This window comes from Triticum urartu, chromosome 2A, assembly GCF_056163025.1.
Source record: "Triticum urartu cultivar PI428250 chromosome 2A, HENAU_Tu73, whole genome shotgun sequence".
Taxonomy (NCBI): domain Eukaryota; kingdom Viridiplantae; phylum Streptophyta; class Magnoliopsida; order Poales; family Poaceae; genus Triticum; species Triticum urartu.
The window spans coordinates 275043399-275065365 of record NC_141874.1 but is presented as its reverse complement, the minus strand read 5'-3'; the positions used below and the strand labels follow the sequence as shown (position 1 = coordinate 275065365).

The following is a 21967-nucleotide window of genomic DNA, read 5'->3' as shown; positions in this document are numbered from 1 at the left end:
TTACTTGGAGGATCTTACTCAATCCATAGGTAGGTATGGTGGACTCTCATGGCAAAACTAGTTTAAAGGGAATTTGGAAGCACAAGTAGTATCTCTACTTGGTGCAATGAATTTGGCTAGCATGAGGGGGAAAGGCAAGCTCAACATGTTGGAGGATCGAAGAATTTATCTCGGATGTAAGAAAACATAACCCATTACGTTGTGTTCCTTGTCCAACGTCAACTCTTTAGCATGTCATATTTTAATGAGTGCTCACAATCATAAAAGATGTCCAAGATAGTATATTTATATGTGAAGACCTCTCTTTCTTTATTACTTCCTATTAATTGCAACGATGACCGAAACTATGTTTGTCAACTCTCAACAACTTTTATTCATCATACCTTTTCTATGTGAGCTCATTACTCTCCATAAGATTCACATGATCTCTTTGTTTCTTTTTATTTATTTCTCTTTTCTTTTATTCACTTAAGATCATGGCAAAATAATCAAGCCCTTGACTCAACACTAATCTTTATTATATATAGCTCATAGACTCGATTACATAGAAGGATCATAAAGCAAAACTCACAACTAGATCATACTAAAGGCTTTTATTCTACTAGATCAAAATATTTCCAAAAGGATCGAACTAAGAAAAACAGTAAAGATAAAAGTGATGGTGATACGATACCGGGGCAGTCCCCCAAGCTTGGCAGTTGCCAAGGGTAGTGCCCATGCCCATGTGATTATGTCTCTCTTTTCGGGGATGGTGATGTGATGTTCTTGGCGATGATGCCCCTCAAGATACGATTCTCCTACTCAAGCTTGTTGACTTGCTGCTTGAGGTCCATTATTTCCTTTCGGAGTTTTCCTGTAACAGCCAAAGCTCCCTGCACCCAAGGGTGCTGCATAGCTGCGGGAGAACTAGTGACACTCTTTTTCATATTCTCATAAGAAAGAAATCTAACATTGGAAGGGATAACCGAGTTTGGAATAGCCGAGCTCTACAGTTCTCCCATTGTGAATCCAGCTTGGAGGCGGGAAGTGACTTCTTGATCCTCTTCCATGGCATCTATCCTCTTCAAATCATCCTCCATCTCGTCCTCCATTGCTGGCCCAAAGGGGTCAACGTGGTTGTTTGTCGTTGATCTCGGTGCCGGATGAGACACCGGCTCTCCCCCGACTGACTCTTGCGAAGACATCCTGCTCTAATCTGCAGCAGCAACAACTCGAAACACAAACAGAGGATAATTGCGTGATACGAGAGTCAAAACCCCCGGGAGATTATATAATGAATTTTTAGCGACCAAAATATGTGTCGTGTACAAAAACGGAGTCCGGAGAGCACACGAGGTGCCCACGAGGTAGGGGGCGCGCCCTCCACCCTCGTGGAGCCCTCGTGTCCTTCCCGGACTGCTTCTTATTTTTCTATTTTTCTAAATATTCCAAAACGGAGAAATATTGCCTTAAAAACTGTTTTGGAGTCGGTTTACTTACCATACCACATACCTATTCCTTTTCAGAGTCTGAAGCGTTCCGGAAAGTGTCCCTTATGTATTCCTCCGGGGTTACGGTTTCAATAATATTGGTTTCAACATTTATGGGATTACCTGAGATATAATGTTTGATTCTTTGACCGTTCACCACCTTCGGATTTGTGCCTTCGAAGTTGTTGATTTTTATGGCACCGGAACAATAGACCTCCTCGATAACGTAAGGAACTTCCCATTTAGAGAGAAGTTTTCCTGCAAAAAATCTTAAACGACAGTTGTATAGAAATACATAATCACCTACGTTAAACTCACGCTTTTGTATCCTTTTATCATGCCATCTTTTAACTTTTTCTTTAAACAACTTGGCATTTTCGTAGGCTTGGGTTCTCCATTCATCGAGTGAGCCAATATCAAATAACCTCTTCTCACCGGCAAGTTTAAAATCATAATTGAGCTCTTTAATAGCCCAATATGCCTTGTGTTCTAGTTCGAGAGGTAAGTGACATGCTTTTCCATAAAGCATTTTATACGGAGACATACCCATAGGATTTTTATATGCATTTCTATAGGCCCATAATGCATCATCAAGTTTCTTGGACCAATTCTTTCTAGACCTATTGATAGTCTTTTGCAAAATTAATTTGAGCTCTCTATTACTCAATTCTACTTGACCACTAGACTGGGGGTGATAAGGGGATGCAATTCTATGATTAACATCATATTTAGCAAGCATTTTACGGAAAGCACCATGAATAAAATGTGAACCACCATCAGTCACTAAATATCTAGGGACTCCAAATTTGGGGAAAATAACTTCTTTAAGCATTTTAATAGAAGTGTTATGATCAGCACTACTAGTTGGAATAGCTCCTACCCACTTAGTAACGTAATCAACAACAACTAGAATATGTGTATAACCATTAGAGGAAGGAAAGGGTCCCATATAGTCAAAGCCCCAAACAACAAATGGTTCAATAACGAGTGAATAGTTCATGGGCATTTCTTGACGTCTACTAATATTACCAATTCTTTGACATTCATCACAAGATAAGACAAACTTACGGGCATCCTTGAAGAGAGTAGGCCAATAAAAACCACATTGCAATACCTTATGTCCAGTCCTATCTCCAGCATGGTGTCCTCCATAAGCTTCAGAGTGACACTTGCGTAGGATCTGTTCATGTTCATGCTCAGGTACACAACGTCTAATAATACCATCTACTCCTTCTTTATAAAGATGTGGGTCATCCCAAAAGTAATGCCTCAAATCATAGAAGAACTTTTTCTTTTGCTGGTATGTGAAACTAGGTGGTATAAACTTAGCAACAATGTAATTAGCATAATCAGCATACCATGGAGCAGTATGAGAAGCATTTATAACATATAATTGCTCATCAGGAAAGCTATCATCAATAGGTAGTGGGTCATCAAGCACATTTTCTAACCTAGACAAGCTGTCTGCAACGGGGTTCTCCGCTCCCTTTCTATCAACAATATGTAAGTCAAATTCTTGTAGCAAGAGAACCCATCTAATAAGTCTAGGTTTAGCATCTTTCTTTTCCATAAGATATTTAATAGCAGCATGATCAGTGTGAATAGTTACTTTAGAATCAACAATATAAGGTCTGAACTTATCACAAGCAAATACAACTGCTAAGAATTTTTTTCAGTGGCAGCATAATTTCTTTGAGCATTGTCTAGGGTTTTACTATCATATTCAATAACATTTAGTTTCTTATCAACTCTTTGCTCTAGAACAGCACCTACAACATATTCACTAGCATCACACATAATTTCAAAGGGTAAATTCCAATCAGGTGGTTGAACAATAGGTGCAGAGATCAATGCTTTCTTAAGTATTTCAAATGCTTCTACACAATCATCATCAAAGACAAATGGTATATCTTTTTGTAATAAATTAGTCAGAGGCCGAGAAATTTTGGAGAAGTCCTTAATGAACCTCCTATAAAAACCGGCGTGACCAAGGAAACTTCCTATACCTTTGATGTCCTTGGGACATGGAATCTTTTCAATAGCATCAACCTTGGCTTTATCAACTTCAATACCTCTTTCAGAAACTTTGTGCCCCAAGACAATACCTTCATTATGTTGGAAATATGCCCTAGAGGCAATAATAAAAGCATTATTATTATATTTCTTTGTTCATGATAATTGTCTTTATTCATGCTATAACTGTATTATCCGGAAATCGTAATACACGTGTGAATACATAGACCATAATATGTCCCTAGTAAGCCTCTAGTTGACTAGCTCGTTGATCAACAGATAGTCATGGTTTCCTGGCTATGGACATTGGATGTCATTGATAACGGGATCACATCATTAGGAGAATGATGTGATGGACAAGACCCAATCCTAAGCATAGCACAAAGATCGTGTAGTTCGTTTGCTAGAGCTTTTCCAATGTCAAGTATCTTTTCCTTTGACCATGAGATCGTGTAACTCCCGGATACCGTAGGAGTGCTTTGGGTGTATCAAACGTCACAACGTAACTGGGTGACTATAAAGGTGCATTACAGGTATCTCCGAAAGTGTTTGTTGGGTTGACACGGATCGAGACTGGGATTTGTCACTCCATATAACGGAGAGGTATCACTGGGCCCACTCGGTAATGCATCATCATTATGAGCTCAAGGTGACCAAGTGGTTGATCACGGGATCATGCGTTATGGTACGAGTAAAGTGACTTGCCGGTAACGAGATTGAACAAGGTATTGGGATACCGACGATCGAGTCTCGGGCAAGTAACATACCGATTGACAAAGGGAATTGTATACGGGGTTGATTAATCCTCGACATCGTGGTTCATCCAATGAGATCATCGTGGAGCATGTGGGAGCCATCATGGGTATCCAGATCCCGCTGTTGGTTATTGACCGGAGAGTCGTCTCGGTCATGTTTGCTTGTCTCCCGAACCCGTAGGGTCTACACACTTAAGGTTCGGTGACGCTAGGGTTGTGAAGATATGTATATGCAGTAACCCGAATGTTTTTCGGAGTCCCGGATGAGATCCCGGACGTCACGAGGAGTTCCGGAATGGTCCGGAGGTAAAGAATTATATATAGGAAGTGTTGTTTCAGCCATCGGGACAAGTTTCGGGGTTATCGGTATTGTACCGGGACCACCGGAGGGGTCCCGGGGGCCCACCGGGTGGGGCCACCTATCCCGGGGGGGCCACATGGGCTGTAGGGGGTGCGCCTTGGCCTGTATGGGCCAAGGGCACCAGCCCCTATAGGCCCATGCGCCTAGGGTTTCCATATGGGAGGAGTCCCACTAGTGGAAGGCACCCCTGAGTGCCTTGGGGGGGAGGGAAACCTCCCCTGGCCGCCGCACCAAGGAGATTAGATCTCCTGGGCTGGCGCACCACCCCCCCTTGGCCCTCCTATATATAGTGGGGGAGAGGAGCGATTTTATACCTCAGCCTTTGGTGCTTCCTCTCTCCCCGTTACGTCTCTCTCTCGTAGTATAGGCGAAGCCCTGCTACTGTGACGCCCTGCATCCACCACCACGCCGTCGTGCTGCTGGATCTTCATCAACCTCTCTTCCCCCCTTGCTGGATCAAGAAAGGAGGAGACGTCATCCGTTCCGTACGTGTGTTGAACGCGGAGGCATCGTCCGTTCGGTGCTAAGATCATCGGTGATTTGAATCACGTCGTGTTCGACTACATCATCCCCGTTCTTTGAACGCTTCCGCTCGCGATCTACAAGGTACGTAGATGCATCTAATCACTCGTTGCTAGATGAACTCATAGATGGATCTTGGTGAAACCGTAGGAAAATTTTTGTTTTCTGCAACGTTCCCCAACACATTAACCATAAAGTGGCACTCTTCCCAATTCAAGACAAGATTAGTTTCTTCACATCTCTGCAAAACTCGATCAAGGTTGCTTAAGAAATCATCAAAAGAAGAACCATAAACGGAGAAATCATCCATGAAAACCTCACAAATCTTTTCACAAAAGTCAGAGAATATAGCCATCATGCATCTTTGAAAGGTAGCAGGTGCATTACATAAAACAAAAGGCATACGTCTATAAGCAAAAGTACCAAAAGGGCAAGTAAAAGTAGTCTTTGATTGATCCTTAGCTGACACAGGTATTTGAGAGAAACCAGAATAACCATCTAGGAAGCAAAAATTTGTATGTTTAGATAATCTTTCTAGCATTTGATCGATAAAAGGTAAGGGGTAATGATCCTTTTTAGTGGCCTTATTTAATTTGCAGAAATCAATTACCATCCTATAACCTGTAATAATTCTTTGAGGAATCAATTCATTTTTATCATTAGGAACAATAGTAATACCTCCCTTCTTAGGGACACAATGGACAGGACTTACCCACTGACTATCAGCAACAGGATAGATTATACCTACCTCAAGGAGCTTTAGTATCTCCTTTCTTACCACTTCTTTCATTTTAGGGTTCAGTCGTCATTGATGATCACAAACTGGTTTAGCATCTTCTTCCAAATTAATTTTATGTTGACATAGAGTGGGACTAATGCCCTTAAGATCATCAACAGTATACCCAATAGCAGCATGGTGCTTCTTCAGAGTTTTCAATAATCTCTCTTCCTCATGCTCTGAAAGGTTAGCACTAATAATAACAGGGTATATCTTTTTCTCATCAAGATAAGCATATTTAAGAGTATCAGGCAACGGTTTAAGCTCAAACACGGGATCACCCTTGGGTGGAGGAGGATCCCCTAGGATTTCAACAGGCAAATTGTGTTTCAGAATAGGTTCCTGTTTAAAGAATACTTCATCTATTTTCCTTCTTTCATTCATAAACATATCATTTTCATGGTCTAGCAAATATTGTTCTAAAGGATCACTAGGAGGTACGGCAATAGAAGCAAGACCAATAATTTCATCCTTACTAGGTAATTCTTCTTCATGGTGTTGTCTACTGAATTTAGAGAAATTAAATTCATGAGTCATATCATCTAAACCGATAGTAACAACATCCCTTTTGCAATCTATGGTAGCACTAACAGTATTTAAGAAGGGTCTACCAAAAATAATGGGACAAAAGCTATCTTGTGGGGAACCAAGAACAAGAAAATAAACAGGATATTTAGTTTTCCCACACAAGACTTCAACATCTATAACAATTCCCATTGGTGAAATAGTATCTCTATTGGCAAGTTTAATTGTGACATCAATATCTTCTAACTCAACAGGTGCAATATCATGCATAATTTCTCTATATAGGCTAATAGGTATTGCACTAGCACTGGCACCCATATCACGTAAGCCATGATAACAATGATCTCCTATTTTAACAGAAATAACAGGCATGCCTACCACAGGTCTAGGTTTAGCAATTCTAGCAGTTTCATCACAGAAATAAATAACATGCCCATCAATATTATCAGAGAAGAGATCTTTAACAATAGCAATATTAGGTTCAACTTTATCTTTCTCAGGAGGTGTATAAGTTTTAATATTGCTTTTACGAACCACAGTTGAAGCTTTAGCATGATCCTTTATCCTAACAGGGAAAGGTGGTTTCTCAATATAAGAAGTAGGAACAATAGGATCATTATAAGTGATAGTATTTTCTTCAACTTTAATAGGTGCAGCAACTTTTACTTCTATGGGAGAATGATATTTAAACCACTTCTCCTTGGGGAGATCAACATAAGTAGCAAAAGATTCACAGAAAGAAGCTACTATCTCAGAGTCAAGTCCATATTTAGTGCTAAATTTACGGAAAACATCGGTATCCATAAAAGATTCAACACAATCAAACCTAGGTGTCATACCTGACTCCTTACCTTTGTCGAGGTCCCAATCTTCAGACTTTTGTTTAATTCTTTCCAATAAATCCCATTTGAATTCAATAGTCTTCATCATAAAAGAGCCAGCACAAGAAGTATCAAGCATGGTGCGATTGTTAACAGAAAGCCAAGCATAAAATTTTTGAATAATCATTTCTCTTGAGAGCTCATGATTGGGGCATGAATATAACATTGATTTAAGCCTCCCCCAAGCTTGAGAGATGCTTTCTCCTTCGCGAGGCCAAAAATTATATATATAATTGTGATGACGATGAACAAGATGCATAGGACAAAACTTCTGATGAAATTCCAATTTCAATCGTTTGTAATTCCAAGACCCCATATCATCACATAGCCTATACCATCTCGATGCATATCCCTTCAAAGATAAAGGGAAGACCTTCTTCTTAACAACATCTCCGGGTACACCTGCAAGCTTAAATAATCCACAAACTTTATCCACACATATCATATGCTCATCAGGATGTTTTGTTCCATCTCCTAAAAAAGGATTAGCTAGCAGTTTTTCTATCATACCCGAAGGAGTTTCAAAGCAGACATTTTCATTTTCATTTTCATTTTCAGTAGGTTGAGTAGGTTGAGGAGAAACTCTTTGCTCTACTGGTCGGGGTGAAGATACCCCAAACAAGCCCCTCAGAGGATTACTTTCCATAGTAACAAGTGACGGTAAATTTCAGCACACTATATAAATTTTTCCTTACCAAATTCCACCAACTAGAGGCGCTTCACTCCCCGGCAACGGCGCCAGAAAAGAGTCTTGATGACCCACAAGTATAGGGGATCTATCGTAGTCCTTTCGATAAGTAAGAGCGTTGAACCCAACGAGGAGCAGAAGGAAATGATAAGCGGTTTCCAGCAAGGTATTCTCTGCAAGTACTGAAATAAGTGGTAACAGATAGTTTTGTGATAGGATAATTTGTAACGAGGAACAAGTAACAAAAGTAAATAAAGTGCAACAAGGTGGCCCAATCGTTTTTGTAGCAAAGGACAAGCCTGGACAAACTCTTATATAGAAAAAAGCGCTCTCGAGGACACATGGGAATATCATCAAGCTAGTTTTCATCACGCTCATATGATTCTCGTTCGGTACTTTGATAATTTGGTATGTGGGTGGACCAGTGCTTGGGTGCTGCCCTTACTTGGACAAACATCCCACTTATGATTAACCTCTATTGCAAGCATCCGCAACCACAACAAAAGTATTAAGGTAAACCTAACCATAGCATGAAACATATGGATCTAAATCAGCCCCTTACAAAAAAACGCATAAACTAGGGTTTAAGCTTCTGTCACTCGAGCAACCCATCATCTACTTATTACTTCCCAATGCCTTCCTCTAGGCCCAAACAATGGTGAAGTGTCATGTAGTCGAACTTCACATAACACCACTAGAGGAGAGACAACATACATCTCATCAAAATATCGAACGAATACCAAATTCACATGACTACTAATAGCAAGACTTCTCCCATGTCCTCAGGAACAAACGTAACTACTCACAAAGCATAAACATGTTCATAATCAGAGGGGTATTAATATGCATATAGGATCTGAACATATGATCTTCCACCAATTAAACCAACTAGCATCAACTACAAGGAGTAATTAACTCTACTAGCAACCTACTAGCACCAATCCCGGACTTGGAGACAAGAATTGGATACAAGAGATGAACTAGGGTTTTGAGAGGACATGGTGCTGATGAAGATGCTGATGGAGATTGCCCTCTCCCAATGAGAGGAGCATTGGTGATAACGATGGCGATGATTTCCCCCTCCCGGAGGGAAGTTTCCCCGACAGAACAGCTCTGCCGAAGCCCTAGATTGGTTCCGCCAAGGTTCCGCCTCGTGGCGGCGGAGTTTCGTCCAAGAAGATGGCTTCCTATTTTTTCCCATCGAAAGACTTCATATAGCAGAAGATGGCCACCGGAGGGACACCAAGGGGCCCATGAGGTAGGGGGCGCGCCCAGGGGGTAGGGCGCGCCCCCCACCCTCGTGGGCAGGGTGTGGCCCCCTGGTGAATTCCTTCTGCTGAGTATTTTTTATATATTATGAAAACGTCTTCCGTGAAGTTTCAGAACTTTGGGAGCTGTGCAGAATAGGTCTCTAATATTTGCTCCTTTTCCAGCCCAGAATCCCAGCTGCCGGCATTCTCCCTCTTTATGTAAATCTTGTAAAATAAGAGAGAATATGCATAAGTATTGTGACATAATGTGTAATAACAGCCCATAATGCAATAAATATCGATATAAAAGCATGATGCAAAATGGACGTATCAGTTGGCCAGGCACAAGAACACCTCAACCTCAGGAGGCTGTTCTTCCCCTTGTATTGTTCATCATCAGCCCAAGAGGCACTCCACCACCACCACACTAGAGTAGGGTATTACACCACAACGGTGGACCGAACCAGTATAAATCTTGTGTCTTTCTGTGTTGCGAGTTCGTCAAGTTCGTCCGCGAGATCTTAGCGAGTTAGGGCGTAGATCGGCGGGAGGAAAAGACTTCGCGCGCACCCCAGTGTTCGAACCTTAAGGGTTTGCCGGAATCCCACATCCGACACCAACCAATTGTGTTTGGTGGATCCAATGGCATTATGGAACGTTGAGTCCCAATATCTCATTTTCATCATCTCTTGGTCTAAATAGATCTTTCTCTACGTCTAGAGAATGAACTACCATGAGAGTTACGGATGGATAAGATTTGTCCACAATGAATTTCTCAAATATATTATGGATATAGACAACATAGTGTACCATAATGTATGAATGAAGGTGCTTAATTTGTAGTAACGAGCGGTATTTTGGTTTACCCAAATCCTTCAGTTTAAACTCCGTCATTTGGATGATTACATGTGTCATCATTGCAGACACACAAACATGGATACTCATCATTGTAGGAGTAATCCTTGTGTATAAGGATCTCACTACGTTAGTTGTACCATATGTACTCACAATAATAAGTCATATGGTGACTTACTGAATTTACACAATGTATGTTGCATTTTGTATTTCGATTCAAAATTGAGATTCCATCGGGAATCAATCATATATGTCTGAATCTTGTGATCCACATGGATATGTAAGCACTACATCTATCAGCTGCAGAGATAGATGATTTTGTACTGCCAATGATATAAGTTATCGGAATGAGATTCCACCTCTGGAGAATAGTTGGGTATCTGTGTGAACCCTTGTGATACAATACTTGCTCTTTGTTTCACCACCTCGTTGTTCTCAATTCTGTTTCCAGAAGAAAACTGGTGTAGGTATTGCTTATGAATACCTTCCCATTATTGAGCAAGATCATTTCTACCTAGATTATACCCTTTGCTTGAGTTCAGTCCGAGTGTTGTTCACACTTTGCCATGGCCATGGTCTTTGGATCTGAATCATTTGAAAGGTTTTTGCAATCTAGTTGAGAAATGTATGTCGACAATTGTAGACTTCCGGTTATATGATTCTCCAGAATCTATATATCAATATATAGTTGATGGAAATATCGTTACCCATGGTGACTGCTTGCGATTTCCCAATGCGATTGAGTCGGGTATTCCGATGACCCGGTCATTGTGTGCACTATGACCTGGGTTGGTGGAGGTTTCCCTTCCACTGGGTGTATACTGCCCATTAGGTGTCTGTCAGCGTGAAGTTGACTTGCATTTACTGATTCACGGGCCTTAATATCCTTGCTTGCGAGAAACTGAATCCTCATGTACTTGTGCCATACATCTCCCCCTGTTGCTTTGAATGGGGAGTGGAGCAGATTTTGCTGGTACCTCCACTCTTTCAACATACTTTCGCATGATTGTAGGATTATGTGACACCTTTATAGTCAGTAAATGAATGTGGTGGGTTATTTGCAATGTGTTGCAAATCTTCTGAACGCATGGTTCAGATCTTCGAGTACGTGGATTTGAGGCAGAAATGTGTTGAACATTCCACTAATTTCCTAGCATTCTTTATGGTACTTGAAATCTCCCCCTAATGCCTGGAAATGTTCCTCATTGAATCAACATACTGGCCTTGAATAACTCCCCATGCGAGGGGCTTGAGGTATTGACGGAAATACCGTTATTCCTCACATAGATCCCAACTATATGTTGAGGGGCCAATGATGTATGCCGCGTGGTGATATCGGCATGTAACCGAATTATCGCAGATGGGAAATACTTGGTAGGTTTCCACATATCAAAGATAGAGGGGAACAATAGTATGTAGTTCTGTCATGGGTGTGTAAAACTGCATGACTCCAACGTAAAGTCGGTAAGTTGCAATTCCAAAGTAAAGATAATGCAATGAGCTTAACTCTTTGGATAGGATTCTACCAAACTATTTTGAGTCTAGACATTAGGAAAAATTGCTAAACTTCAATCCAAAGGCCATAGAGAAGGCGCTCAAGGAGAATTCTACAATGTTATCCATTCGATTTTCTTGAAATCGATGTCAAGATAACGAGCCAATGGTTTCGTGTGAATAAAGCACACACTTAAGACGATCATGTAGATATTTCTTTTAGAACCATGGAATACCTGAATAGTCTACTCAATGGCTGGGAAGAGCCACTTACCTCGACTTGATGCATTCAAGGACTCTGAGTGGTTCAGCGTGGACTTTAAGGTGTGCAGGCCTTAAAATTAGCTTCCCCGTGTCACTTGTAGTGCACATAAAATCCAAATGTTATTAGAATTTAGCATCATAATGATCATAAACTATTGGAATTGCTGATAGTTTCGTTTTCAACCCAATGTCTCGATGACCAAGGCGAGTATGCCAAGTTTTGTCATGTACATGACACTCTGAAAAACTATCTCGTACACAACATGTGCTACGGGTTGTGTCGTATGTGTAGTACAATCCAGATGATACACAGAGAATGTGCTTGCCATATCCGTTGCATATGGTAAAGAGAAGTTATTTCTCTTTGTTGTCATCATAAGTTTCGCTATGGAAACTACTTTGACGGATACCTCTATAGTTTAGTAGGGTAGGAGTTAAAATTGAAAGCAATAAAGCATCCTGACATTACTTGAGTACCCACAGGAATAGTAAATATGACTCGAGTTGAGCCAACAATTACCTCATCGTGTCTAGCGATAGTTACAATTTCTCCTTTTCTCTCAGCGAGAGTGGAAACATTTCACTTTCCTGAGTATAGAGTTTGTGGTGCATATGCCCACAAGGCACATATAATCCTTCATCAGGTTGACCCCCGTAGAAATCTATATATACACTTGAAGATTTTCAATATAAAAATCTTTGTCAAATATATGTAGAATACATATTAATATATTTGTACCAAAGTGCTGATACAATATATTATGATATACAATATATGATGACAACAATACTTATGTTGTTACCACAATATCAGAAATGGACATAAATTATATTGATCACTCAGGAGATTTAGAGACTAGACCAAGTTTTCAAACATGTTGATTGAGGCATATTCAACCATCATGTTCTCCGTGCTCACAGCTGGTGATGTCGGATTGAAGGTTGAAGTAAGATTCAAACCTTTGCCCTTGAGGTTCATTGTATCCTAGGAATTGCTGATACAGAATAACCAGATGCTGAGCTCTTAATCTAATGCCTTATGATATATAAGACACCATTTTTCTGTTAGCGGTGTGATCCTGACCAGAGGTGAATCCAGGATTGCACACATTATCCCACGAGACACAAGAGCGATCATGATGTCCATGGCCTAGATAGGGCAGTGGTGGCCATTGAGTGCGAATGCCTCAAACTCTATAGCCATATGTTACCTCTATGGGTAAACTAGAGATAATTAATTTACAGTTAGTAAATTAAAGACCATCATGGTTAGTGTTGTAATGAACTTAGCAAAATCAATGGAAATTTCAAGAAGTTGGCTTGAAACCATTAGTGTGAATCTCAAATTGCTAAGTATGACACCTTGGAGGTAATCTCCAAAATGGAGTAGATCAGCAGCATAGGAAGCATAATGTGATGAAATCGGTAGATACTCACTCCTAATGGCTTATGTCATGACTTAGTAAAATGTGTGGGAGAGCACTTTGTAAATCAATCATAATGTCGAAACGACAAAAATATAGGCTTTATCAGTAGTTAACGATAATCTGCGTATGCAGTAGATCCATATGACTACCTTGTGATCTCAAGCATCAATTTAAAGAAAATCACCTTGAATTTTGCATCCGTATTAGCAAGAAATTGAAAATCTCAATTGCAAATAGACGTATTAATCTCAACATGTGGTTAACATGGAAATAAATACATCATAGAAATATTCCGGAATACCTCATACTCAACGGAGAAACAGTACTGCAGAGGTACTGAATTTATCTTTGTAAGAGATTAAAAAAATCTTAATTGCAAATGGACATAATTAATCTCAACACGTGATAAACGTGGAAAAGTATTACATCAACTTAAGATCTGGAATACATCTTGGTACTCAACAGAAAAATGCTACTAATGTAGTGAATAATAATGATGTTGCAAACTTGATGTTCAAGTGAAAAACTTGAATTGTATATACCTCAAATTAAAATGAGATGGTCTTCTATCAAGTTGTAAGATAATTCAGCGAGCTGAATTAATAATTTGCGAGAGAAAATTGATCTCAATCGCAATGAGATTGTTTTGTGGGAAAATAATAATTCTCAATCGCAAATCTATATTGTTATGCGAGAAAACTTAATCTTAATCACGGAAAACATGTTCTAGAGAATTTGATATGTGGTAAACACATTGAACATGTCAAGTATCAACATAGACATATTTTTGGAATTCTAAAACTCAACAGAAAATATAGTAATTAACAGGGTCCAAGACAGGCAAGTACTAGTAAATAGTACTGTTAGCAGGACAAATTTACAAACTCACCAAAATAGAAAGGTATTGTGCAAAATTAGCCTAGACCATTGTTTCGGTCTGTTCTGCGAATTCCTGCAACTGTAGAGACCATGATGCAAAATATGCCTTATCTCTCTTGCGCCGTTCCCCATGGAAGCAACCACTACTGTCGGCCACGGGGCGCGACACACGGCCAGGTGTGGGGGCGGCTGCATCAACATCGACGACTGCAGCGTTGAGGAGCCGCTCACGCCGGAGCCGAGGGACGAGCAACGATGGGGTCGATGGTCGCCATGTGCTTCAGGATGGAGGCCGCTGCGCTCTTGCGCCGCGCTGGACGGTGCAGCCGCTCTAAACGCCCGTCGTTTCCGCGCCGCAGGAAGCCGCGGGCGTGCATCGAGGCTGCCGCATACGTCGTGCGCAGCGGGAGGGCGTCCAGTGGCCAAGCACGACGCCAGGGCGGATGGCTGTGGCCGCGCCGCAAATAGCACGGTCAAGCCATGGGCCGCTGCGTGCTGCGCGCGGAAAAGAATTCTATAAGACCAGGTTTCACGCGAGACCCACCCTGATGGATGATACGTGGCATTCATAAATCACAAAGCACTTTCACCTCCATTTAAAATCAGGGAGAAAAGAGATTAAATACTTTGTGATTTGTGAATGTCACGTGTCATCTATCCGGACGGGTCTCACCTGCTAATCGTGAGACCTGGTCTCGTATAATTTTTTTCCGCTCCGCGCCGGGAGCCGCCACCGTCTTGGACTGTAGCAGGCCGATAGCCATGGTCACGCGCGACAATGAGAAGCGTGCCAGATGGAGCGTTCGCGCTGTTTGCAGCCGAAAGTCGTCAATGCCGTGGATGCGAGCCGAAGTCGCTGCCTCCGGTCTTGGACAGGAGACCACTTCACCGTGGAGGTTAGTGCCGGATCAGAAAAACAAACGGAATTGCTAATTTTCATCCGGATGAAAATTATTCGTCTTCATCCGTTTTCTGAGCCGTACGTTCTGTTGCGCCGTGATTCGTGGTTTTTCTTTTTTCCCCGTCCTTTTTTGGGCGCTGACTTTTCTTATCAGGCCCGCTGAATTTTTCAATCCGACCCGTTATGCTCCCCTCGCTATCCCGCATCTGTGGCTTCCTCTTTCTCTTCCCATCCTCGTCATTTCCTCTTTTGCCATTTCACACATGCATCCCCTGGAACAGAGGTTGGGAGAGATGGCCATGGCGACGATTTGGATCTCCCTCTTGGCGATCGATGCAGTTGGTTGTTGGTGACTCATCTGCACTCTTTGTCCCACTCCCCTGCTGCCTCCGCGCCCCGCTCGACCTCCCGTCGGTTGTCTGCAGGATATCTCGCCCCCCGCACCAACCACGGCCCCAATTTCCCGCCTCCTGCCGATTTTTGTTCATCTGATTCGGTAATTTCTCTTGATTTTCTCTTGTTTCACAGATTCTGATTGGTAGTTTTAGGGTTTTTATAGTTAGATCTATGTGTATTTCCCCGCATCGTTCGTGTAGATGTGTGAGGTTCCGCCGTTTCTGGGTTTGAATCTCGTTTGCCATGGCGGATTTCGGCGGCGGAGTGCCTTGTGGTAGGGGGAGGTAGTTCGAGTTTCTCGTTCGTAGGCCGCTCGTCCATGTCCATGGGCAGGCCGAGGTAACTAGAGTGGTGCTCCATGAGGGGGTTTCACTGTTAGTTTTGATTTGATCTGTAACTGCGGTGTTGTTATGTATTGGGGAGGTTTTTGATTAGGTTGGCTTGTTTAGTTGTAGTAGTATGCGATGGTGATCTATCCCTAGGTTGTGCATGCAGGTTTCCCCTAGGCTGACATCCACTTGCATGCAGTGGCGGAGCTTGGTGGGGGCCAACCTGGGCCATGGCCCCCCCAGCTCATATGAATTTTTTTGTATATACCTTAGTATTAGGCATATTTATCCACCAAAAATCATTCAAAAGAAATTATGTTTGCCCCCCCCAACCCATGGCCCCCCCATGATTTCAGCTCAAGCTCCGCCACTGCTTGCATGGTTGCGTGGTTGTAGTTTTTACAATGCAGTTCTCACACATCCCCCTGCAGGTGGATACAGGACTATAGGAATGGGTCAGTAGAATTTGTTGTGTTTCTGAATTTGTTGTGGTTCTCTTCTTTTGTCAGTGGATATTTCCCATTTGTTTTTACAATGTAATTTCAAGTGCATTTACAGTGTAATTTGCTATGGATTTACAGTGTAATTGTGACTAATTTTACACAGTTATTCCTAGTAGATTTTGCAGTGTATTTTCTTAGGGGGTTTACACTATAATTTCTAGTGGATTGTACAGTGTAATCCCCAATGGATTTACAGTGTATTTAGTGTAATTCTTAGGCATGTTGCACTGTAAGTCTTAGTGGGTTTTGTAATTCTATTTTTTGTTTAGCATGTAAGTGTTCTCTGTTGTGCCTGCATGCGCTAGTTAAGTGTTGGATTTTCGCATCCGTGAAAGTGGTCCGGAACTGTAAATTTGAGTAATGTTTCACTTCTAGTGTCAGGTCTCGTTTGTCCTGTGAGCTAGATTGTCTGGTTGAATTCGGCTAGTTGTCTATTTCACTTCGCCTGTTGTTTGTTTCAGTTCAGGTCCCTGTGCATGTCCCAGTCGGATGGGATGCTTTTTGTTTCAGTTCAGATCCCTTTGATTTGCTTGTACGGCTTGTTTCCTCGCTCAACATCACCTACCCAGCAACCAAACTAGTCTACTGTTTGCCCCGTATTCCTTCCATTTCTATTTGTTTGTTTCTTACTCCCTCTGTGTCAAAATAAGTGTCTCAACTTTGTACTAGCTCTAGTACAAATTTGTAATAAGCTCAAGACATTTATTTTGGGACGGAGGGAGTACATTTTTAGATGTTCTTTTACTGATTTGATTCTTAATTTCAGTTGTACTTCCCTATTGGTCTCGATGAGCACTGGTTCTCATTTGTCGTTTGCATCAAAGATAAAGCTTTTGTGTTTCTTGATTCGGCTTATGGATCGTATCACAGAGATATCCGTGATGACCTGGTAATTTTTCTTTACTACACGAATAGTTTTTAATGCTCCTGCTTTGTTCTAGTCCTCTTTTACTTTGTAATCCCATTTTTTTTTGTTTTCCCACTGTATCTCAGTGGTATTTTACAGTGTAAATCTAATTATTTTTTAGGATTTTACACAATAACTCTCAATTGGTTTTTGCAATGTAATTTTCTTGTTTTAAGTGTAATTCTCAAAATGATTTTGCACTATAATTCCTTAGTGAATCGTGTACTCTCAAAATGGTTTGCACTGTAATTATACTTGTTTCTCTCAAATGCAAATTTAATTATCTTGTTTTTACAATGTAATACTCAAAAGATGTTGCACTGTAATTCCTTAGTGAGTTCTCTCAAAGTTTTTGCAGTGTAATTATCAAAAGATTTACAGTGTAATTCTCAAAGTTTTTACACTGTAATTATCTTTTGTTTTACAGTGTAATTCTTATAGTATTTTTGCACTGTAATTCCTTAGTGAGTTCTGTACTTTTTACAGTGTAATTCTCAAAGTATTTTAGACAGTAATTATGTTTTGTTTTACAGTGTAATTCTCAAAGGATTTGCATTGTATCTTTTAGTGGATTTTTACAGTGTGATTCTCAAAAGATTTACACTGTAACTCTCTTAGCGGTTTGCAATGTAATTATACTTGTTTCTCCCAAATACAACTGTAATTATCTTGTTTTACAGTGTAATTCTCAAAGAATTTGCACTGTATTTTCAGTGCATTTTTACAACTAATCCTAAAAAGATTTACACTGTAACTCTCTTAGTGGTTTGCAATGTAATTATCTTATTTTACAGTGTAAGAGTTTGCACTGGATTTTTGCAGTGTAATTCTCAGAAGATTTACACTATAACTCTCTTAGTGGCAGTGTAATTCTCAAAGTTTTTTTTCACGGTAATATCTTTTAGTGTAACTCTCTTATTGGAAGTGTAATTCTCACTGTAATGTTCTTGTTTGATACAGTGTAATTCTCAAAGTATTTGACACTGTAATTTTTTAGTGTAGCTCTAAATGATTTTACACTGTAATAGTCTTGTTTTGATACACTGTAATATCATTTAGTGTAACTCTCTTAGTGGAAGTGCAATTCTCACTGTAAATCTCAAAGTATTTACACTGTAATATCTTAGTGGATATACAGTGTAATTCTCATTTTTTGGATTTTTACTGTGTAACTATCATTGATTTACACTATAACTATTTTATTGGTTTTGTTAGTGGGCTTTACAGTGCAATTCTTAGTGGTTTTACTTGTAAATCGTAGCACCATTTGTACTGGTATCCATTGCTTTGCTCTAGTGCACTTTTAGTTTTTTTCTTGAGTCTACCGATAGCTCTTTTGTACAGTAAATTGGTTTGGTATGCATTTCCTATTTTTTTTTTAGTTGCAACACAGATTCATAATTTGTGTTTAGTTGCAACACAGCGAATGACATGTTTTTCAGCCCCATGAACAGTTGCGACAAGTCTTTCGTAACTAATTTCTTTCGTGATGCATGTTCTTTACTTGCCTTGTCATTTGTTTCATTTTCTTATTCTCCTTTTAGCTTCTCATTTCTTTTTACTAATATTCCGGGTCTCTTTGAATTTCTATGTGTAGGGAGGCAATGCCAAGTGAGGTTCAGAATGTGCGTGGTCCTAGCACAAATGGTGGCTGAGTTCTTATTTTACTAGCATGTAATCCAAGTGAGGTTCAGCACGTGAGGCAATGCCAAGTAGCAATCAAGCTGAGCATAGCAGTATTTTTGGTTTTAGTAGTGGTCTGTATGTTTAATATTACACTGTAATTATTAATGTTTAATCTTAGCAAACTATTTGGATTATTGGTGGATTTACAATGTCATTTTAGTGCATTTTGCAGTGTCATTTTTAATGCACCTTACACTGTAATTCTTAGTGGGCATGGTAGAAATTAGTGTGGTTTTGCTTTAGCTGCTTTTCTGTTCGGTCATGGAGTAGCTTTTGGCTGTATCAGTGTGCTTCTTTGATTTCCTGTTTGTAGCTGCTTTTCTATCCGGGTTGGTAAAGGTTTAGTTGTGGACCCGTTAGTCTGTTTAAAAGCTGGGGAAGAAATGAAAAACAGAGGACAAGGGACAGGGGACGGTTGTCAACCGTTAGTTGGATGGAAAATATGGCTGAAAGCGAATCGGATTTCATCCGGATGTAGAATAGATAGTCCCAAAACAAATAGAATAGCATCACTTGATGATGTACCAATTAAGATCAATAATTTTGATCTGTACGCTTTGTAGATGAACTGGAGAGTCAAGACGCTGCTTGTTCGTGACTTGATTTTTCGATTTGCGCTTCTGGTTTTCCTGGTGATCCATCTTTGTTCTTCTCTTTTATTACCTGTGAAGAAAGCCACAGAAAGAGGGTGTCGAGGGACTCGCCTCGCCGGGGCTGTGGCCGCTTCAGGCTGGTGCAAGAGGTCGAGGCTGCGGGGTCACGGGACGGCTAAAGACATGCGCCGCGCCTCTAGGCAGGATGAGGCCTCCTCATGCCATGCACCGGAGGGCCTGTCCTTTTGCCTGTTTGTCCTATTTTTCTCATCGGAATCCTCTCACCGGAAAGCAGTGCTGATAACGTATTGTGAGTCGATTTTTAGAGCAAGAGACAAAATGAATCGAACTGTTGTTCTCTTTCATTAATGATGAGGCTTATATACAATCTGAGAGGACGCAACAGAGGGACACTTCCGTTCCCGAACAGCGCATTGGGGGACGCGGTTGTTGCGGAGTGACGGTTAGGACAAGGGGAGATTTCCCTTCAATTAAATGTCTTAATTAAATCCTAACAAAAATGTTCCTGTGGCTCGCCAAGCATAACCGCCGTTGGACGGCTGAGAGATTAGCCAAGCAGGAATTGGCCCACCCTCCTCGTTGCGTCATCTATGATCAAGACCCCGAGGACATCCACCACCTCCTTGCTGCCTACATTTTCTCCAGGGAGATTGGGCATTGCACTCTAGCTTGGTGCAAAATCACCGCCAACCCTCCCAACGGCGACCTCACCCTCTACGACTGGTGGAGAGACGCTACTAGCTCCATCTCGGTGTCGCTCCGGAAAGCCCTTCTATCCCTGGTACCGTTGGTCAGCTGGGCCATTTGGAAGCATCGCAACACTTGGATCTTCGACCTAAGGTAACCCTCCACTAGCTACTTGTTTGCTTCGATCTACGATGACATGCGCACCTGGGCCACTGCCGGTGCCAAAGGAATCCAAGCTGTAATCGACGCGCTGTAAACCCAATTGTAACTAGGCCGAGCAACCCTCTTCTTCTGCTCATGAGGACCCCTGGCACGCCTCGTAGTGTACGAGGTAGGAGTCCTCAACCCTTGTATTCTGTCTACCTATCAATGCAATTATACACCAGCTTATCGTATTGGAGAAAAAAAAGCATGAAACAATCAGAATTATACTCCCTCCTTACTAAGCTTGAAACGTTTATTTTGGGACGGAGGGAGTAGTAAGTTCAAGACGTATCAGTGGCCCAGATCGGTGATGAGTTCGATTGGATGATGGAGCTCGCGACCGAGAGGTCCCCGCGAGCGTAGCTCGGCGCCGCCATCATCACATCAAGGAGGATCCGCGCTCACCATGGTGCCACCGCATCAAGGAGCTGCTCACCCCCACCCTCGCGCCACCATGTTGTCGAAATCAAACGCTGCTTCAAGGGATTCCCCATCCCCGCCACTCAACTACACCTTAGAAATCAGACATTACATGAAAGGGGTGAAGGAGAAGCCGTCGTCACTGCCTCGGTGGCGTCCGGTGAAGGAGCAGCCCGACAACGTCACCGCCAACATGCGCGGCCGCATCCTCCACTACCTTTAACGCGGTGGTGGCTCATCATCCTCTCACACGCACAGGACAACGACCAACAAGGCGGAGCCACGTTGGGATAGCCGGAACGCGCCGTGCAAGGCGGCATTCGCTGACGTGGACCTGACTTTGGGAGGGGCTGAGGACAGGTCTAGGACCACCATGGAAACGTCCGCCCGACATTCACGTTGCCTCAGCGACCAACTGAACAAGGCCAGGGGTGGACCAACTATGGTGGCCTCAGGAGAAGGCCAAAGGTGTGTTAGTGGAGCTGGCCATCCAACCGCATGCAGAAAATGTACGCCACATTTCAAACGCGAATTGAAAAAAGGGCCCCAACCTCACTGGAATGGGCCTATTCCCCTTCCCCTGCTACAGGAGTGCGTGAGGAGACCAAGAGGCGACCGCGTCCTCTCTCCATCCGCCGGCGATCCCGAGGATTCCCCTTCCCTCCGCTGGCTGCTCCAACGGCGGCAGAAGGGACGGGGAACCCCGACAACTCACGCCTGGCATGTACATAGGGTTAGTAATGTGTGTGGTGTCGCTCTGGTGGCGGCGACGCCGCGTTAATCGGGTTTGCCCCATCTCCTGCCTTGCCACAACGATGTCTTTCGTGGTGTCGTCGGAGAGGTGTGGGTCGTAGATTCGTGCCACCCCTGCGGGGCGCTGAGGTTAAGGCTTCCGAGTGCTGCTGCCGAGGCGACTTTGTTCTCTGCCTTCGTCCTTGTCGCGTCAACGTCAGCTCCAATGTCGGTGAGAAGAGCGGGACATCCCGTGCCGGAGCAGTCCGGTGCCATTGTTCCTTCCGTGTGCAGCGTCAATGACTTTTGTAGATCGAACTCAAGTAAGGCACAAGGATGGAGGTCCGAGACAGGCAGATCCGGCATGGCTGCCCTGAATTATCAGCGGTAGGTGGCAGATCTGGAGTAGGAAGTGCTCCGAGGCTCT

The 21967-nt window shown here is 42.2% G+C and overlaps 1 long non-coding RNA gene across 1 annotated transcript; it reads left to right on the top strand.

Annotated features, from left to right (window-relative positions):
- The first annotated feature begins 15270 nt into the window (after positions 1 to 15270).
- On the top strand, positions 15271 to 19060 carry LOC147984794 (uncharacterized). Its single transcript, XR_015616223.1, has 3 exons — positions 15271 to 15558; positions 17057 to 17179; positions 18795 to 19060. It is a non-coding gene; the product is annotated as an uncharacterized LOC147984794 (long non-coding RNA).
- The last annotated feature ends 2907 nt before the right edge of the window (positions 19061 to 21967 follow it).